Source organism: Cupressus sempervirens, chromosome 6 (assembly GCF_028749045.1).
Source record: "Cupressus sempervirens isolate cs-2001-9-10 chromosome 6, ASM2874904v1, whole genome shotgun sequence".
Lineage (NCBI taxonomy): Eukaryota > Viridiplantae > Streptophyta > Pinopsida > Cupressales > Cupressaceae > Cupressus > Cupressus sempervirens.
Window position 1 is genome coordinate 351270152 of NC_143123.1, and position 20225 is coordinate 351290376.

Sequence of the window (20225 nt, forward strand, 5' to 3'; positions counted from 1 at the left end):
TATGATAAGTACATGTTTCTAAGTGAAAGGTTGTGGATTCATACTTTGGGGCATATTTTTACAAGTGTATACACTAAAATATTAGATATCATTTATACATGAAGAAATGATTTCATTAAGTGTTTATCCTTTAATTAGACCTATGCAACTTTTTGTGTTTTGATTATGTTATCACTTGAATCTTCAAAGTATAAGTATGGATTTCTTACATCAATAAACAAAGCATTTATATTTGGTGTACATACTTTAGCACAATGATAGGTAGATAGGCTTAAATGACTTACCAAATTTTTTTATCTTTCCACATTGTTCACTCTCCCTATATGAATTCTAGCTTCTACTTGTTCTTGTTGGTATCAAGGTTGTTTTATTTTTTCTATCTTTAGGTCTTTTAATATGCAAATTAATTATAGGTGTAACTCAAATAGAGTTGCCAGTCCTCACTTGGAATCTCCAAGTAGGTCAATGGGTCTATATGGCTCAATACATCTTAGTAGAACTCCATCAAAAAGAATTTGGAAGAGTAAACCATTGATAAAATGTATTAAAATATTTACAACATTAATCTTATTTTCTTAGAAGCATAGAGACTGTGTAGGTTTTTAACATCTTCCAAATGACTAATCATGTCAAAATCAAGCTATTGTTGTTGCTTGGTAAAGTCAGGTATAGAGTAACATCAAGTCATTTAACATAGTAGCAAAACTATCTTTAGAAATGTGTTCAAGAAATTTGACATAAAGAACAACAAAATTAGATTTCTTAGAATTTAGAGAAGCCAAGATTATCTTACATCTAACTCTACATTTGTTAGAAAGCATGGATGTATAATGTGTTCATCTTGTATTTACAATATTGAAATTATATTATCCAAAATCACAAGGACATTCTCATTTATTAGCCTTTGAAATAGTGTCCATGGCCCTTAGAAGGTAGCACTAGCATTAGGTAGAAAAAAGGGCATTCAATAATGAGAATATGTACTCTATTTTGTTGTCCATACTATCTTATATCGATCATCCTCTCTTACCCAATTTTGATTAAATACAAATTATCCACCAAGCATGGAAAACATCTTTGAGTCTAATTATTATTTTAAGTCTTTTGTCCATTGGCAGGATGAGTAATGATCTTTCATTATTCTTTGTTAAAGTCCTAGAAGCCAACAATGGCTGCTCACAATTCTTCTTCCTAACTCGATCTAGGTTAGCTACTTAGAGAATGTTTGATTAGGAATATAATATTCACTTTTATAATACATTTAGAGAGATTTTCTTGCATGAAGGGTTCTATCATAGATTTTCCAACCTAAGTTAGTATAATGGGTTAGCTTCAACTACCAACTTAAAAGTATATTGGATAATTTTCCATTTATAATCCTAGAGATCCTCATATGATGCAAAAGAATCCTAGGCCTACAAAATATATTGCATCAAAAAAATATTGAGTATTCTTTTTGTAATAAAAATTTGCAATTTCTAGTTGTTTTACAATTATTTTGGTTTGTCATAGTGGAATTTTTTAACACAATCATCAGGTGAGCACTCAAACTAGAAAACTAATTCATCTGTATAGTAATACATAAGAATCAATTTTCACTAGATTTTGACTAGATCATCAACAAGGAATTCAAATAAATTTCACATGTTTCATTTCTATTTCATGTTTCTTGTAGAAGTTGAATTGCCTAATTAACTCAAGGGCTCTATGAGACATGTGCCATAATTTAGAGCCTTATACCAAATGATACTCATTTGTGAAGTGTTATTGGTCCCATGGAAGTTCATGTTTGAAGCTACATTTATTTGGAGTAATATTAGTTGTTATAGCACCAACAAGAACATTCTTTGTCAACTTTAGATTAAAAAGGAGGGAAAAATTATTTGAGCATAGTTTGTGAAATCATTTAATTAAAGTACCTTCTCAACATCATATCCACACTATCCTGCCAAACAACAAAAATAATTATTTTTAACTCCTTTTGCTGACATTCAAAATGATATTATGTAGATGACCTTATGCAAAATATTAAGGCATTCCAAAGGATTAGGTATATCATCAAATCAACAAATATGTGCCTATCAATAAACAACTGAGAGTGATCTAAGTATCTAGTACTTAATTTCTATGTCTGATATAGAATTGATAATATGCACACCATTATAACAATAATAATATACTTTTAATATTTTGGTAGGCTATCTGATATGACAATATTATTATGTTGTTAAATAGTACTAAAGTTGTGATGCAAGGAGGAGGTGATGATCTTGTTTTTTATTATAAAACTCTTAAGCTACTAGGCTAGGCTTCTTCCAACCTTACCTAAGCATATCATATGCTATTCCTTAGGATTCTCCAAGATTAGAGACTAGGTGATTGGCCTATTCCTTATACCTCACCTATTCCTTATACATTGCTATCTTGTAAGCAACAAGCTGCCTTTTCTAGACCTTTTTTGGTCCAACAATTGAAGTGGTTGTGCAATTTTAGGGATAGAGAATTTGTGGATGTGGTGATGAAATTTATTGGAGGAAGTTTTTTGATACCAAACATAGGTATAGGTCAAATATGGATATAATTTCCATGGTTTTGACACGGGTTCTAGAATTGGTCGAAAGTGTGGAGGTGATCAAGTGGGTTATGCAGTCAATTATGGAGGTAGATATGATGAGGTAGATACAATTAGCATTCTATGATATATATTACAATAGTTTCATGTCCCAATAGGATATTAATTATTATTAGGACTCTCACACACATCCTTGAACTATTTTTTTGGCTCATTCAATCACACTCTATAAGTTTTTGTTCTCTATTGTATGACCACTCCTAATTAGGTTACCATTTAACTCGCTTAGAGCATAGTCTTAAAATCACTACTTAAACCAAATTATAGTACATTGACTCCTCTACAAAACCTCCAAAGGTCATTATGAACCAAAAATGGAGATATTTGGTCATATTATCATTTCAAACCTCTAACATATTACCATTTCCAACCTCAAACATATCTAGATCTAATGGGTATTGTATATAATTTGGTGGTAAGAGAAATGAAATAGATAGCCAATAATTGTTACTCATGCTTTCAGTTGAATGAAGTTTAAGGCATTATAAATGTTGGAAGTACATGATCAAATTATAGTATTGATGACAAAGAACATTGGTGAACATGATAAAAAAATAATTTACAAATAGGAAACATAAACAACAATCTAAGGGGAACAATACCATGATAAATAGAAACTTAAATTCCAACCTAAATGAAATTCTTGACATCTATAGAAAATTACAACAAATTTTATGGCATAGGATGAGAATTATTTGTTGGGATATTAAGTAGCCATGTTTGTTGCTCGCTTGTCTATAATGGTTAGTAAAAGATGATTCATTCTTTCATTATTTTTTTTATGATTCCTTCATTTTCATATTTTCTCCTTGATATGGAAATATGTTCCATGCATGTAATTAAATGAGTGTATCATGTTGTATGTATGGCTGAATGATGCAATTAATATCCTAATGAACTAAAACATATATATGGTGGTGTAATTTTCTATGTTGGTTTACTATTATATGTCTAATGTGGTTTTGGGAATACAATGTGGAATTGCCACATGGGTTTTTTTCTATTAAGATTTCTCTATGTGTGTATCACAACTAGTGTTTGCCTGAGAACATGCACTTGTAGATTATTCCTGCACTTTTTTTGTGGGCTTATTTTAGACAGCTTATACTCTCCTATTGCTTGGCCTAATTGTAGACATTTATTGCCCTAGATATTGAACATTATTTAGCAAAGATATTTAGTATTTATGATATTCCTTACGACATGCATGGTTCACTTTAAATTTGATCATGAGGAGTATATTATGGCTTAAATTTCCACCTGAGTACCCATATAAGCCTCCAAGCATCAAGTATATTTCTTATCTTCTTCTATGAAATGTGACATCCTTGTACATGAAATTTAGTTGTTGACAAATGTAATTTAATAATAGTTGATTCCCTTTTTCAAGTTTTTTGAATTCACAATAATTCACAATAAATTGATGCATTAATTGAAATCTTTTTGTTCACCTCCCTTGCAACATGATTACACCAAGTGGGTGCTTTACAACTCAAAATATGATATGCATTTCTATGAGTTATTGTAAGTTTTTAGAATGGTTTTCTTAGTGATCTAATTTTTTAACAAATTTTCTTATTCTTACGCTTTCTGGAGATTATTGAAAACATGTCATTGGCCAAGATATCTCCAAATGAGTGTACATACACCACTATAATGCAAGGTTATGCATGTATTGGTGAGATTGGTAGAGTTTTTGAGTATTTTACAAAGATGAAGAGTGAGGGTTTGAAGATTGATGAAATATCACATGGAACCTTTCTTAAGGCATGTTGCAAGGTAGGAAGGATGCATAGTTCTCTAGAAGTCACAAAAGAAATGAATACAATTAGAATCAAGAAAAATGCTTATATTTACAACATTTTGATTGATGGGTACTTAATCTTTATTCCTTGTATTCCTTATTATTCTGAATTTGATTTTGTTAGGTTACTAGAAAGACAATGACATTCAATTTGCATTGTTCTAGATAGTACTTTATAATCTTCTTAGAATATGATCAAATTTTGTTATATATAATTTTGTGAGGAGGGTATTTTAATGTCAGTTGGGACTTGTTCTTTTGAAGAAGTTTTTCTTGGTGAAAAGGAATTTGGACTGTGGCAATAAGGGAAAATAATAGATGTTCATAGTATCATTATTTTTTTACTACATTTTTTGGATTTCATTGGTAGCATTCACCTAATATTAGTTGGGCATATCTAGTTTAGGAAAATTTCATTTAGTCTTGTTCCAAGTTCTATTGATGTGATTCCATATTAGTTATTTCCATGCTTTTCTAATAGGAAAGAGTTAAGGTTCTTTTAGGACCATTTGCAATGACTTAGGAAAATAATTAGGAAGCATCTATGAATAGGAAGAAAATGCTTTATTGTAAATCCTTTTAATGAACTTGTTAAATTTGAGCATGATAATTTATTACCATTGTAATGCACCTTTGTTAATAAGATGAGCTCTTATTGTAATCAAGTGAAAGCCCACAACCTATGAGCAAAATAGTCTTATGAAGACACATGTCTTGTAGACACATCAACCCAATAAAGACACTTGATGTATGGATGTAGTGATCGAATGAGAGTTTGAATTTTGGCAATTGTCACAATAATGATTCCATCTATGTTGAAACCTTTTTGTCATGAAAGATCTTCATGTGCATCCTCGTGGTGGTTGATTCTTTAAAGGGCGTCCCTGAGAATGTCAAACTTGACTAGGCTTGTACAATAGAAGCTCCCCTACTCACTTGCACAAATTGATAAACTCCCCTCGTCACTCGTGATAAGCAGCCCAACTTCTAGATGAAAACTCACACTTCAAATCACTTTCCAAGAAACCACAATGATACATTGGAATGAAAACTATTGTCGAACCATTCCACAAATTGTGCCAATTAAGTTGCATAGAGATGACTTTGGGGAGCCCTTTCATAGCAATCGGGATGCTTTAAGATCCTCCACTAGAAAGGATGCTAATGCCAATATTCAAAATTTGGAAAATGTGTCTATCTTGAACACCAGCACTAATTCTATTAGAGGGTCATTGGGAGCTTTCATTATCAAATCTCCCATTAGCCATGATAGGTACATAATGAATTTCTAGAGCACCAAGCAGCCACCTAATGCTAGACAAGGGCTCACCATTAGATCAACATCAAAATTGCTAAACTGACACACTATAACATGGCAATTATTGCCAAGCCTCTTCTGAAATTGCATTGGTTGAGTGATCGAAGAAGGTGATCTAAGAGAGAGTCCACGAGTTGGAATTTGTTGGGGGATTAATGCATGTAGAAAATTTCTATAGTAGCTACATAGCATATTGATAGTAATCAATATCACTGCAACCTATTGTATTTTTTTTTTTAAACAAATTAGATTGGTCAAAATTTTGACCAAATCTTCAAGATTTTCCATCAATAATTGGTTGCAATTTTGACCAAATTTTTGGTTGTGACCATGGCATCTTAGTCATGGGATGGGCCAAAATTGATCAAAATTTCAACCAATTCTTGAAAGTTTTCCTCCAACATTTGGTCAAAATTTGACCAACCCTTTGATTGTGACCATGGCATCCTAGTCATGGAATTGACCAATTCTTGAAAGTTTTCCACCACGATTTTGTCAAAATTTTGACCAACCCTTTGGTCATGACCATGGCATCCTAGTCATGGGATGGACTAGAATTGGTCAAAATTTTGACCAATTCTTTGAAATTTTTCCACCAAGAATTGGTCAAAATTCTAACCAATAATGATGACTTTAAAGAAATACAATTTTTTTTACCAAAGCATTGGTCAAAATTTTGACCAATGTGAGGTTTGGTCAAAATTTAGATGAGAAAAATTGTGACGTACTGCTTGGTCAAAATTTTGACCAAAATTTGTCAAAAATTGGGTCAAATTTTACTAGTGTGGGAATCACAGAGATGGATTTTTTTTAGAATATTCAAGGATTTTTTCTACTTAGGAATTTGTAATGGATATATTTGGAGTTCTCTTTCTTGCATTAATAAAGTAAGGAAGAAAATTGTGTTGTTATGGGTTTTGATGTTGATGTGACCATTATTTGAAACAACTTTTAGCCCTGAAATTCATTAATTTCATCTATTTCCTCCATAAGATGCATATCTGATCATTTTCTTGAATCAAGTTTGAAAGTCATTTTCACATTTTGCTATAGCATCTTTAGATTTATAGTTATGAGTTATAACTGGCGGGAGAAATCTAATCTTAATTTCTACCAATTTTGACTCCAAATTTAGAAGTTTTGCATTAGAATAATTGCACGCTATTTCATGTATCATTATGGTCTAAGCCCCAATCCATCCTCCTTGTGACTTGAGATTCAATGTATTTTCAATAGATGCAACAACACAATCATTCAATGCTATAATTTTTCTTTATACTATTTTCAATCATTTCAAAATCTCTACAGAATTTTGTTCCAGCAATAAGCGCATCCATATCTACTAAGAAATTTTTTTAGTTTGTAAGTAGTTCAGGAACAACTCCTTGTATAATACATTAAGCAAGTCCTTTAGCAATTGAAATTTTTCCAGCACTAGGCTCACCAGTAATAATGAATTTATTTATGTTCTTTTTGAAAGAATCTTTCCAAAGCTCCATATTCTTTCTTAAGATTCTGGACAATATTTCTTTATGAGATCAAGTGACATGAATGATTGCCCATTTTAAACTTTCCAACATCATAAATGGAGGACCTAACTTTTGAAAAAAAAAACTAGGACTCCATCTTGCCTAAGACTATTCTATTAAATCATATGTAAACTGATGAATGTATCTTCCCACTCATTATGGAAGATGAATAATCTCTTCCCAAGTTTCTAATATCACTTCCCTCCATTACTGCTCTAACTCAATAGATTATTTATTGCAAATTCATAACATTTAGACCAAAATTAAAATCATGTTTATTGTTTATATTAAAGGTAATCATATATCTCCTTCAATAACAAATGATTAGAAATAAGAGTAAGTTGTATATAATTTGTCAAACCATTAATGATAGTGTGAAGGTAATTGTTACTTTCCATCATGAACATAGAAATTACAAAGAAAGAACCATCAAATTCCATATCCATTCATGATGCTTGGTGCTTCCTATCATTAACATCTATGCTTTACAACATTCATTCTCTTACCTGTTTGACTTTTCTCCACGAATCCTTTGTATGATTCCAATTTTTTAGTTCCTAAATTTTCATTTGAAAGTAAAGTTAGTTAAATGAGGTGATAAAATTGCATATGTAGATGTATTTATGTGTGTGTATATATATGTATATATGTGTATATGTATGTATGTATGTATGTATATATATGTATGGTGGGATGAAGACTAAATCAGTAAGAGTAAGGATTTTCCCACCAAAAGGATTGCTATTTCATTCCAAATCTATATAGTATTATTCCAACCCCATACTAGGTTGAGGATAATCAATTTATAGATAAAAAATCATGATCTTACAACTTCATCCTTCCATGTTTGATCAAAATAATGATTTGATTATTACACTTCTAGATTGCAAGAGAAATTGCAAAAAGTTACATGACACCTTTTATTGCATTTTATTGCAATTTTTACAACTTTTACACAAACTTCAAATAAAATATTCCACATACCTTCAAAACTCTACCAAAATATACAAAAGGATTAAAGAACATAAAAATGGAGATTTTTGGTCAACTCACAATGTTTGACCAATCATTGACCAACCTTTGACTTGCCTATAACATTATTACAATATGTAAACAACTTGCTTAAATGCAATTTTGATATTGTCTAAACTATCTTGTGTCAACTTGGACACTTATTGGTCACCTTCTATACTATCTTACATGGTGTTTGACCACCTTACTTAGGACCTAGGGCCCTTGCACCAAGATCTAGGATTTTGTTACCATGCCCTTTTGATCAATGTAGATGTATGTATGTATGTATATAAACAATAAAACTCACTTAACAAGTAGCATGGCCACAAGCTTTTAAACATAACTATATAAGGAATGAGTTAGGACATATACAAGTCAATTGGTCTAGTTACTAATTAGCTGGGTTGATTAGAAATTCTTGTAGAATTGTCATCAGATTAGGTACAATAAAATGAACAATCATCTGTTCCTAGCTAGCATTAACTTGACTAGTTGATTTAGACACATTGATTATTCTCACAAGCTTTAAAACTTAACTATATAACGAGTGAGTTGGGATGTATATAGGTTAACCTTACATTAACTATAAACTACAACACAACTTGCACAAGGGTATTATAGGATTGTAATTATAAAAACTTGCCTGATTCACCCTAGTGGATGTATGATGGAAAAGAGTTGTATAAGGTGAGTAAAGCCCACCAATGGTAATAGGAATACATCTACATCAAAATAATTAGAAACTAGAACTACATATTACTTAGAATGAGTAGTTCAAGGGTCTTGATCTTGTGTATATGGGTATGTAGGTAGCCTGGTAGGCAGAGTATGCCTCAAATATGCAAACACCTTGGACATAGTTAGGTAGCATGGATCATCACAATGTGGTATGCACTTTCTCTAGCCTTACCTCATGGATGTAATAGTTCAAAACCTTTCTACCAAGTTGAATGAAGTCAAGAATCAATGCCAATGCTATATTGTTCAAAATCAATGCCAATATTTATATTGTATAATTAATTTGATTTTTTTAGATGTCATCTGTACTAAATAGATAGTAATATTTAATTATTTTATAATTATTGATTATATACAACATACTACTAATGCTTGTATGTTTACATTTGTTATGATTTTATAGCCCAAATATTTTCTTTTGAAGAAACACCATGCCTAACAATATGGACCCAGAACAAAATAAGGTGACGATTGCTAGACTATTGATGCAGAAGCATCCTGGATGTAAGAGCAATCTTGCATCACCCAAAAATATTTTATTTTTAGTCTTTTCCATTTTAATAAGGACTAGTAGACAGGGTGGTTAGTATTTATGGAAACTTACTATTTTTTAGTAAATTTGTCATACAAGCTTAGAATGTTCTTATTTTCTACAAGGAGGTTCATTTTAGAGTTGTAAGTCTACCATAAAAATCTCATTTCTCAAGCATATGTATCAAAAAACTTATTGCAGATTTTTGGTGGAAAAAATTGCAAAAAAATCTTCAGGCTCACCATTGGAGGCCTTAGATTGCCTAGATGAGGCCTGAAAAATCAATGGAAGGGTGCTAGCACTATTTTGAGCCTGTAGATCAGGAGCTAACATTTCTAAAAAGTGGTTATAATAGCCAATCAGAGCAACGGTTCATGAGTTATGACCTTTCAAAGTTGGGCTATCTGAAATATCAAAAATAATTGTCAAATATGTATTTGGCCAACTCTATATGTATTGTTAGGGTCTATCAGCCCTAGGTATTAAGTTTCAATGTCTAGAATCTTCCCGCGTGGCATAAATTGCCTATTTAAGAAAGACCCAAACATTGTCTAGGACAACTCTAGGTCATAGTTCATAGCTTGTCTTGCAAATTATTGTACTGAAGGTGCCTATGTGGATTAACATATTGTATTTATGAATTCTATAATTTTGCATTTGTGGCACAAATAAGAAGACCATATTTTGTTCTTTCATTTGCTATTGTTTCTATGTTCCTATTATGAGTTTATGGTATTAAGGGGAGCTCCTTGCACCAAGTAGTATCAGAGCTAGAGTTCTTGAGTGTGTGGATAGATCACTGACTATGAGGTAGTTTGCACTAGGACTATGGTTTGGGCTAAATGTGTAGATAGATTATCGATCATGAGGTAGTTTGCACTAGGGTTCCAGTGGAAGCACAAAAATGCCTCCATGAAGAGAGCATAGTAGAAGAGTTGTAGGTGTTACACCTAAGGGTTTCCAAGCCCTAAAGGTAAATGCAAGTGTTGGAAGAACAAATGCAAAGAGAATAAATCTTCCTATGAGAGATGAAAGTGAGGATGAGGACAAAGTAGAAGAAAATGCCAAAGTAGAGGCAGTTCTAAATCCAAAGGAAGATAGGCTTTTTAGGGCCATCTCCAAGATTGGAAAAAGACCTAAGTTTGAGGTTCCCACATTTTCAGGAAATCTTAACCTAGAGGAGCTGATCGATTGGATCAATGAACTAGAGGAGTACTTTGAGTATGAAGATATTGATGATCCTTATAGAGTCAAGTTTGCAAGTGTAAAACTAAAGGGACATGCAAAGATCTAGTGGTGGGAAGTTCAGTTGGAGCAAAATTGAAAGGGAAAGAAAAAATTAACCAAATGGGATTGGATGATAGCTAAAATAAAGTGACAATTCATTCTTATAGATTATGAGCTTGATTTATTTAAGAAAATGCAAGGGTTGAAGCAAGCAAAAAAATCTATTCAAGATTATACTGAAGAGTTCTACCAAGTTTTCATTAGAACTGGCCATGCATAAGCTGATAAGGAGAAAGTCACCCGTTATCTTAATGGGTTAAGGCCAAGAATTTAGGATGAGCTAAGTCTAGTTTGAATGAGTAGTATTGAGGAGGCATATTAGTTTGTCCTAAGAGTTAAGGAGAAATTGAGCAAGAAGTTTGATAATAAGAATAGTAGAAGAGGTTGTGGGGGAAGATCTGGTGGATGATCTTATGGTGGTCATAATGATGATCAAAAGAACAAAGATGAGGCTAGAAGTAGTAGTTAGAACTAGAGGGGAAACAATTTCAATCATTTACATGATTAGAACAATATAGATTAGAGAGGAAGATGCAGAGGACAAGGATATGGAAGAGGAGGATTATGTGGAAAATGTTTTCCCTGCAGAGAAGAAGGGCATATAGCATTTGAATGTACCCAGTGCCAAGGAAGGACAGATTGACAAATAGAAGGTTAGGCAAGAGTTCCACATGTTGATGAAGATGTCAAATCTTCACATTCTAAAGATGTTGAAAGAGGAAAAGTCCTAGTTAATTGAAGAGTCCTACTAAGTGGTGAGAATGAACTTGAGCAAAGAAGGAGCTTGTTTCACACAAGGTGCAGATGTGAAGATAAGTGTTGTGATGTGATCATTAATAGTTGAAGTACTAATAATCTGGTGTCAAAAATGATGGTCACCAAGTTGAAGCTGAAGAGGTAGAAACACCTACATCCATACCATATTGCTTGGGTGCAAGATGGCCACAAGGTCATGGTCAATGAGCAGTGCTCAGTGAAGTTCAAGATTGGAAGCTACCATAATGAAATTCTATGTGATATCATACATATGGAAATATGTCATATGTTGTTGGGTAGGCCGTGGTAGTTTGATAGACATGTTGTACATGATGGGTGAGCAAATACCTACACTCTAACTAAGGATGGAGTGAAACATAAGTTGAAGCCTTTGAAGGATAAAGAAGAAAAGGTATATAGTGCTGCCAAAATATGTTTTGTTGATGGAAAAGAGTTTCTTAAAGGTATGAAACATGCACATACGTGTTTTGCTATAATTCTTAAAGATAGTAAAGAAGAAGTAGAGGAGGTACTTGCAAAATTTACATATATGTTGGAAGAGTTTTTTGATATTGTATCAGATAATGTATTTGATGGATTGCCCCCAATGAGGAAAATCAGTCACTAGATAGATTTGGTTCCAAGAGCTAGTTTTCCAAACAAGGCAACACACAAAATGACACCAATAGAAAGTGAAGAGTTGAACCAACAAGTTCATGAGTTGTTGTAGAAGGAGTTGATTCAAGAGAGTTTGAGTCCATGTCTTGTACTGACAATATTAGCACTAAAGAAGAATGGAGAATGGAGGACGTGCATAGATTTTTGTGCTATCAACAAGATCATAATAAAGTATAGATTTCCATTACCAAGGATGGATGATATTATAGACTATTTGAGTGGAGCTAAGTATTTCACAAAGATAGATCTAAAGAGTGGGTACCATCAAATTCACATTAGAGAAGGTGATGAGTGGAAGACTACTTTCAAGACAAGCAAAGGATTGTATGAGTGGTTAGTCATGACTTTTAGGCTAACCAATGCACTAAGCACTTTTAAGAGGCTCATGAATGAGGTACTAAAGGAGTTTCTAGGTAAGTTTTCCATTGTTTACCTAGATGATATATTGATCTTTAGTAAGAAATTGGAGTAGCATTTGATTCATATTCACAAGGTGTTTGATAAGTTGAGGTAAGACAAGTTATTGATATACCTAAAGAAGTGCAGTTTTGTAAAGAAAGAGTTGTTGTATTTGGGATTTGTAGTCTCAGGATAAGGTCTGAAAATGGACCCAAAGAAAGTAAAGGCTATCCTTGAATGGCCTACTACAAGGAGTGCAATAGAGGTAAGATATTTTCATGGACTGGCTACATTTTACAAAAAGTTCATAAGAAGTTTTAGTAGTATTTGTGGACCCTTGACTAAAACAATGAGAGGGGATAGTAAAGAGTTTAAGTGGACTATAGGAGTAAATAAGAGTTTTAATCTGTTGAAACAAAAAGTTACTGAGTAACCTATTTTAGCACTTCCTAATTTTAACAAGGTATTTCAAGTAGATTGTGATGCTAGTGGTACAACAATAGGAGCTATTTTGAGTCAAGAAGGTAGACCTATTGCTTATTTTAGTGAGAAGGTGAATGATACAAAAAGAAAATATTCTATTATAATCAAAAATTTTATGCTATAATTCAAGCATTGAAGAAGTGGAGACACTATCTTCTTCCGAAAGAGTTTGTTTTGTATATTGATCATCAAGCTTTGCAATATTTGAATAGTCAAGAAAAATTGAACTAAAGGCATTTAAAGTGGGTTCAATTTTTGTAGAGTTATACATTTGTTTTGAAACACAGGAGTGGGAAGTCTAACAAAGTGGAAAATACTCTTAGTAGAAGACAAATTTTGTTGACAGAAATAAAGATAGAGGTTTTTGGGTTCAAGGAACTCAGTACATTGTATCTAGATGATCCTAATTTTGGTAAAACATGGAAGGCTTGCAAAAAACCTATTACACTTGATAGGAAAAAGTGGTTGGATTTCATGATCTAGGATAATATGTTGTTTAAAGAAAGCCAATTATGCATTCCTAGAAGTTCAATGAGAGAGAATCTCATCAAGGAGAAGCATAGTGGAGAATTGCCTAGACATTTTGGTAGAGATAAATCCATAACTTTGGTTATTAAAAATTACTACTACCCATAGTTGAGGTAAGATGTGATGAAGTTTGGACAAAGTTGTAGAGTATGTTAGGTAGTGAAAGGAGTGAAGTAGAATAAAGGGTTGTATCAACCATTACCTATACCAGAGAATCCATGGGAGGATATCAACATGGATTTTGTTCTTGGATTACCAAGGACACAACATGGGTATGATTCTATTTTTGTGGTGGTTGAAAGGTTTTCAAATATGGCACATTTTATTCTTTACAAGAAGACTAGTGATGTTGTTCATATAGTAGAGTTGTTTTTTAGAGAAGTGGTGAGATTACATGGTTTGCCAAAGAGTATAGTTTTAGATCAAGATACCAAATTTGTTGGGTATTTTTGGCATACATTCTAGAAGAAGTTGAAGATAGATTTGAAATTTAGTTTATCACATCATCCACAGACTGATGGATAGATAGAAGTTGTGAATCATAGTTTGGGAAACTTGTTGAGGTGCTTGGCTGGAGATAAACCAAAAGGATGGGATATGATTTTACCACAAGTGGAATTTGCATATAATAATTCTGTTAATAGGAGTATTGATAAATCACCATTCCAAATTGTATATGAGAATAGTCCTAGAAATAATTCTAAACTAAGGCAGTTGGATAAAGGAGAGATAAGTAGTGCTAAAGTAGAAGATTTTGTTGAACATTTGAAGAACATCCATGAGGAGGTGACAAAGAACATCATAAAGATGAATACACAGTATAAGGCTAAGGCAGATGTGAAAAGCAGATTAAGGAATTTCAAATTGGATATGAAGTCATGGTTCATTTGAGGAAGGAGCATTTTCTAGTGGGTACATATAATAAGTTGAAGATAAAGAAGTTTGGACCATGCAAGATAGTGAAGAGGCATGATTCTAGCAATGTGTATGAAGTGGAGTTTCCTATTGAATTGAATATTTTACCAGTATTTAATATTTCAAATTTGATAGAGTATTATGAAGGAGGTGATGGAGATGAAGTTGCAGAAGCATAGTGGAGCATTCCAGCAGCTAGTTTGGCTATAAAGGAGATTGAGGAGCTACTAGATAGTCATGTTGGAAAAAGTACCAAAAATAGAAATTATGAGGAATATTTGGTCAAATGGAAAGGGAGACTAGTTGAGGATTCATCATGGCTAGCAAAGGAGGAGGTTAACCATCTTGGTTTTCCTCTAAACACCTGAGGCATGATGGGGTCACTTCTCAAATTATCCCAGGTGTCTAATGCAAGAGCATCCTAGGTGTAAGAGCAATCTTGCATCAGCCAAAAATATTTTATTTTCAGCTTTTTCCATTTTAATAAAGACTAGTAGATAAGGTGGTTACTATTTATGGGAACTTACTATTTTTAGTAAGTTTGTCATATGAGCTTAGAATGTTCTTATTTTCTATAGGGGGGTTCATTTTAGAGTAGTAAGCCTACCATAAAAATCACATTGCTCAAGCATAAGTATTGGAGATGTTATTGCAGATTTTTAGTGGAAAAATTTGCAAAAAATTTTTTTGGCTCACTATTGTAGGCCTTAGATTGCCTAGATGAGGTTGAAAAATTTGAGGGAAAGGCACTAGTACCATTCCAAGCCTATAGATCAAGAGCTAGCATTTCCAAAAAGTGGTTATAATAGCCAATCAGAGCAAGGTTCATGAGTTATGGCCTTTCAAAGTTGGGCTACCTGAAATATCTAAAATAATTGTCAAAGATGTATTTGGCTGACTCTATATGTATTGTTAGGGTCTATTGGCCCTAGGTATTAAGTTTTAATGTCTAGAACCTTTTCGAGCAGCATAAAATTTCCTATTCAAGAAAGACTCAAACATTGTCTAGGACAGCTCTAGGTGATAGTTCGTAGCTTGTCTTGCAAATTATTGTAGTGAAGGCACCCATGTGGGTTAGCATATTGCATTTACAAATTTTTTAATTCTGCATTTATAGTGCAAATAAGAAGTCCATATTTAGTTCTTGCATTTTCTATTGTTTCTATGTTTCTGTTATGAGTTTATGGTATTAAGGGGAGCTCCCTGCATTAATTGTGTTCTATGTTCAAAAGAAATAGTGATGTAAAATGTTATTGTCCTTGCAAAAAGTGCAAGGGCTTAAAGAATCAAAAAATTCTAATCACAACAACTCAAAGAGATTGTAGGCAACATGATTACATTGAAGGGGGAAAGGATTTTGTCCTTTGGTGAATGTAAATTTCAAACTGGTGGAACATGGAGGTGTGAATATTGAAGCAAAAGCTAATGTCCCATGGAAGAAGATGATCATGAGGAAGATAACACAATTGAAGATGTTGGTATTGGTGTAGCTGATAATGTGCAAGAGAATAAGGTTGAAGAAGATGTTATTGGCACAACTAATGAAGATGATGAAGATGATGATAGTCGTGCATCTATTGATGATAATAAAGAGAACCTCGATATACCTATTATTGAAAATACATAGGAGCCCTTGTACCAAGGCTTCCAAACAACACTTCTCTCTATTGTATTATTGTTGGCAAACTTCAAGGTTATGAATGGTGTATCCAATGTAGCAATCTCATGTATGCTAAGGTATAGTGTTATTTTTGTCATCTTTTATGTTAGCGTACCATTAATATTCTTTATATTAATATCAATATTTTTCCCATAGATTGATATGTGGGTATTTGTTACCACCATCAAACATTCTACCCTGCTCTTACCAAAAATTATCAACCATTATGAAAGATATTGGAATGGAGTATCAAACAATATATGCATATCCCAATGAGCATATAATATATCATACACAACATGAATTTGCAAGAGAATTTCCTAATTATCACATTAGTAGATATCAATTAGATCAAATAATGAAAAAGGTGCCTTAAAAAGTTCTTTGGTACATTCCCATTATTCCATGTTTGTAATGATTATTTAGGTGTACTAGCTTGGCACAATTTATGGGTTACCATGCACATAATAGAAGTCAAGATGATATTATGCAAATGCCTGTGCATGGTTCTAGATTTAAGGACATAGAAGGTAGGTGGCTAATATTTAAACAAAACCCTCATAATCTAAAGCTTTCATTGGCAGTAGACAATTCCAATCCATTTGGAGAGACGAGATCTATTTACTCAGTCTAGCCTATTTTTGTTATTAACAATGACATTCCTCCTTGGATGTCTATAAAGAGGGAACACATAATGTTGGAAATGATTTTATCGGGTATTTTTTCATTTAATAGTCATCTAAATTAATTTATAAACATAGTATTGAAATGGTCATAATAATTATATTTTTTTAATGTTCATTCAACTAGGTAAGTACCAAGTGAAATATATGAATATATCTATTGAGCCCTTGATTTATGAGTTGTTGGAGTTATGGAATGGAGTCACTATATATGAAATCTCTATATCAATTGGTGAAAGGCAATTTGAATTCCATGAAATACTTGTATGGACTATACATCATGCCCCTAGAATAACACATTTTTGTGGTATGTAATGTTTAAGTTAAGTGTGATAATTATAAATATGAATCTTATAGTACACATGTCATCCAATTATACATTATCTTGTAAGTCTTCAGGCATAAGAAAAATTGTCATGTTCAATTTGTGGTCCAAAGATGAAATCTTTCCATTCAAAAAGTTTAGGAAAGTAGGTGTTCGATGAACATAGACACTTTCTCCACAAAAATCATAAATATCAAATTTTTGAAAACCATCTTTTCAATGGGAAAGAAGAGACAACACTAAAGCCATGAAGAATGACACCTCACATGTGGAAGTTGGAATACAATAGAATGAATCATAATGTCATTCCATCTTATGCAAGTTTTTGTATGAAATTTCAAATTGGATATTGTGTTTTGTTTACTAATGATTTAATTGATGTTCGTGAAGGTTATCAAGGCATTGATGAGAAACTTCCAAAAGGACTTAAAAGCTATCCTAAACAATTTAGTAGTTTATCATACTACGAGCACCTCCTAATCCTACATTTGTTTGATGCTATTCATATTGGAAAGAATGTAATAGAGACACTTTGGAAAATATTGGATGCAAGGTGTGATAAAGAAAAATTGGTCAAAATTTGCAATGACATTGATGAATCCAATCATGCATTGAAGTTTTTTGTTGAATCAAATAGAGATGGAAATTGGATTAATATAAGTGCATTCCTTGGTTATTAATGCAGCAACAAACTGATACCATATATGAAGCCATAAGAAAAACTAGAATTCCCATAGGATTTACTACAAACATAAGCAATCTCATATCAAAGAAAGGTGAGTTTGGGTTAGGGTTGAAAATGCATGATTGGCATACCTTCATCAAGGTAAGTTATATTCTTCTCTATTTATAATAAGTTTGTAAAACATCATGTACTTTTGATTGTTTTATTTTATAATATATTGAAAAGATCATTTTATTATTACTGCAGTATGTTCTACCTCTATCTCTCCCACACAACTTCACAACATGAGTGTTAAACATGCAATATATGATCTTGGAAAATACATGAGGTTAGAAGTGTTATTTGTTAGATTTATTATATAGAAGTGTTATTAGTCTCATTAATATATTTTTGCATAATGAAAATCTTCTAGGTGGTTGTCATCTAAATAAATTGATAAAAAAGACATAGAGCAATGAAAGAGAAAAATTCCTCAGCTTTTGTGCAAGATGTAAAAGTGTCTACCATCAACTTTTTTCAATACACAAGAATACTACCTCATACATCTAGTTAAGGAGATTGAATTGTGTAGACCTATACCAACTAGGTCAATGTGGATGGTTGAGAGCAACTTAAATTTTTTGAAGGGCTTGGTTCGATAAAGAGCACGTCTTGAGGGTTCCATGGTCAAGGGATATATGGTGTACCAGACCATGGTTTACACTAGTGAATATCTTTCCAAGTTTGTATCAAAGATCCATGTAGATTGCATTTGAGATCCCAACTCCATTAATAAATTCAAAGAGGAGTACTTGATGGGGAAAGGTAGATTGAGGAAAGTGAGAGGTAATTATAAGATGTTATTGTAGTTAATTAATTCTTATCCATCATCAATATAAGTTGTTTCTAACTAGTCTATTTATTTTATATAGTTGCTCGTGATTGAGATGCACTTCAGTTGTATATTGTAAACAATCTTGATTGGATGATGCTATGGATTGAATGATCTCAATAAAATGGTCTCTCATTAACATGGGAATGTGTTGCTTCATTGGTTAAAGAATAATAATAATGAAGATCCCAATGTTACACCAATGGTAATGATCTAGCAAATAGTTTAAGAGATAGAAAGGTACATATAAGTTAATATATCATGACCCATTTGATTAATATTAACTCAAGGATAGATGCATAATTTTGATATGTTTTAAAAATAACAAATCAAGAACCATAGAGCTATGTACTACAATGGCTGTAAATTTCACATAAAAAAGGTGGACAAGACTAAGAGAACTTGCAATTTTGGAATAATTACAATGTTTAAGGTCACCAATATTTCATCTAGAAATGACATGCATCCTCAAAAATCTAGAAAAAGATACTATGGTATTTTGGATGACATAATTGAGTGTGACTTTAATTCCTTCAAACAAGTTCTATTTGGTGTCAAATGATATAGGCTATGACTAAATCAAAATGATCTTGATAGAACTATTATTGAACATGATAATGTATTTACAATGATTAATAGAAGGTCATTTGAGCCAGTTGGAAAAGAGTCCTATGTTCTTCCAAGACAATGTGAGCAAGTGTTTTACTTTGGCATTCCACATAAACCAGGTTGGTCATTTGTTGTTAGACATGATCCAAGAGGAAGACTAGTAAAGTATAACATGACTAAAGAAGAAGATGAAGATGAAGGAGGATATGACGATGGTGATGGTGAAGATGAAGGAGGAGATGATGATGTCGATGATGGAAAAGATGAAGAAGGAGATGATGATGATGGTGATGGCATTGATGATGGTGATGGTGGTGGTGGTAGTGAAGATGATGATGGTGGTGATGGTGATGGTGATGATGATGATGACAACAATAACACTTAGTGATGATCATGACGTTGATGATGGTCATTCTTACAAATTGGATGATGATGGTGATAATGATGATGTTCATGGTGATGAGATGGATGAAGAAGATGATCAATGACATGATCAATGGAAATATATTGGGTGTTGATTACTTATAATATTTTTTTTGTAGAGGTAACCAATTGAAAAATATACAATGTTATGTTTTTACCATATATGCATATTGTTCATGTTATGTTCTAGGCATAATTTGTAGCATAAGTATTAGGTAATTTGTAATTAACTTAAGACAAATGATTTACATATGTAGGAAATTATACCCCTTTAACAAGGATCATACAAAGTGACATGGATCAGGAGGTATAAGTTTATTGCATGCTTGCCTTCTCTTTAGCTTCAACATTAACTT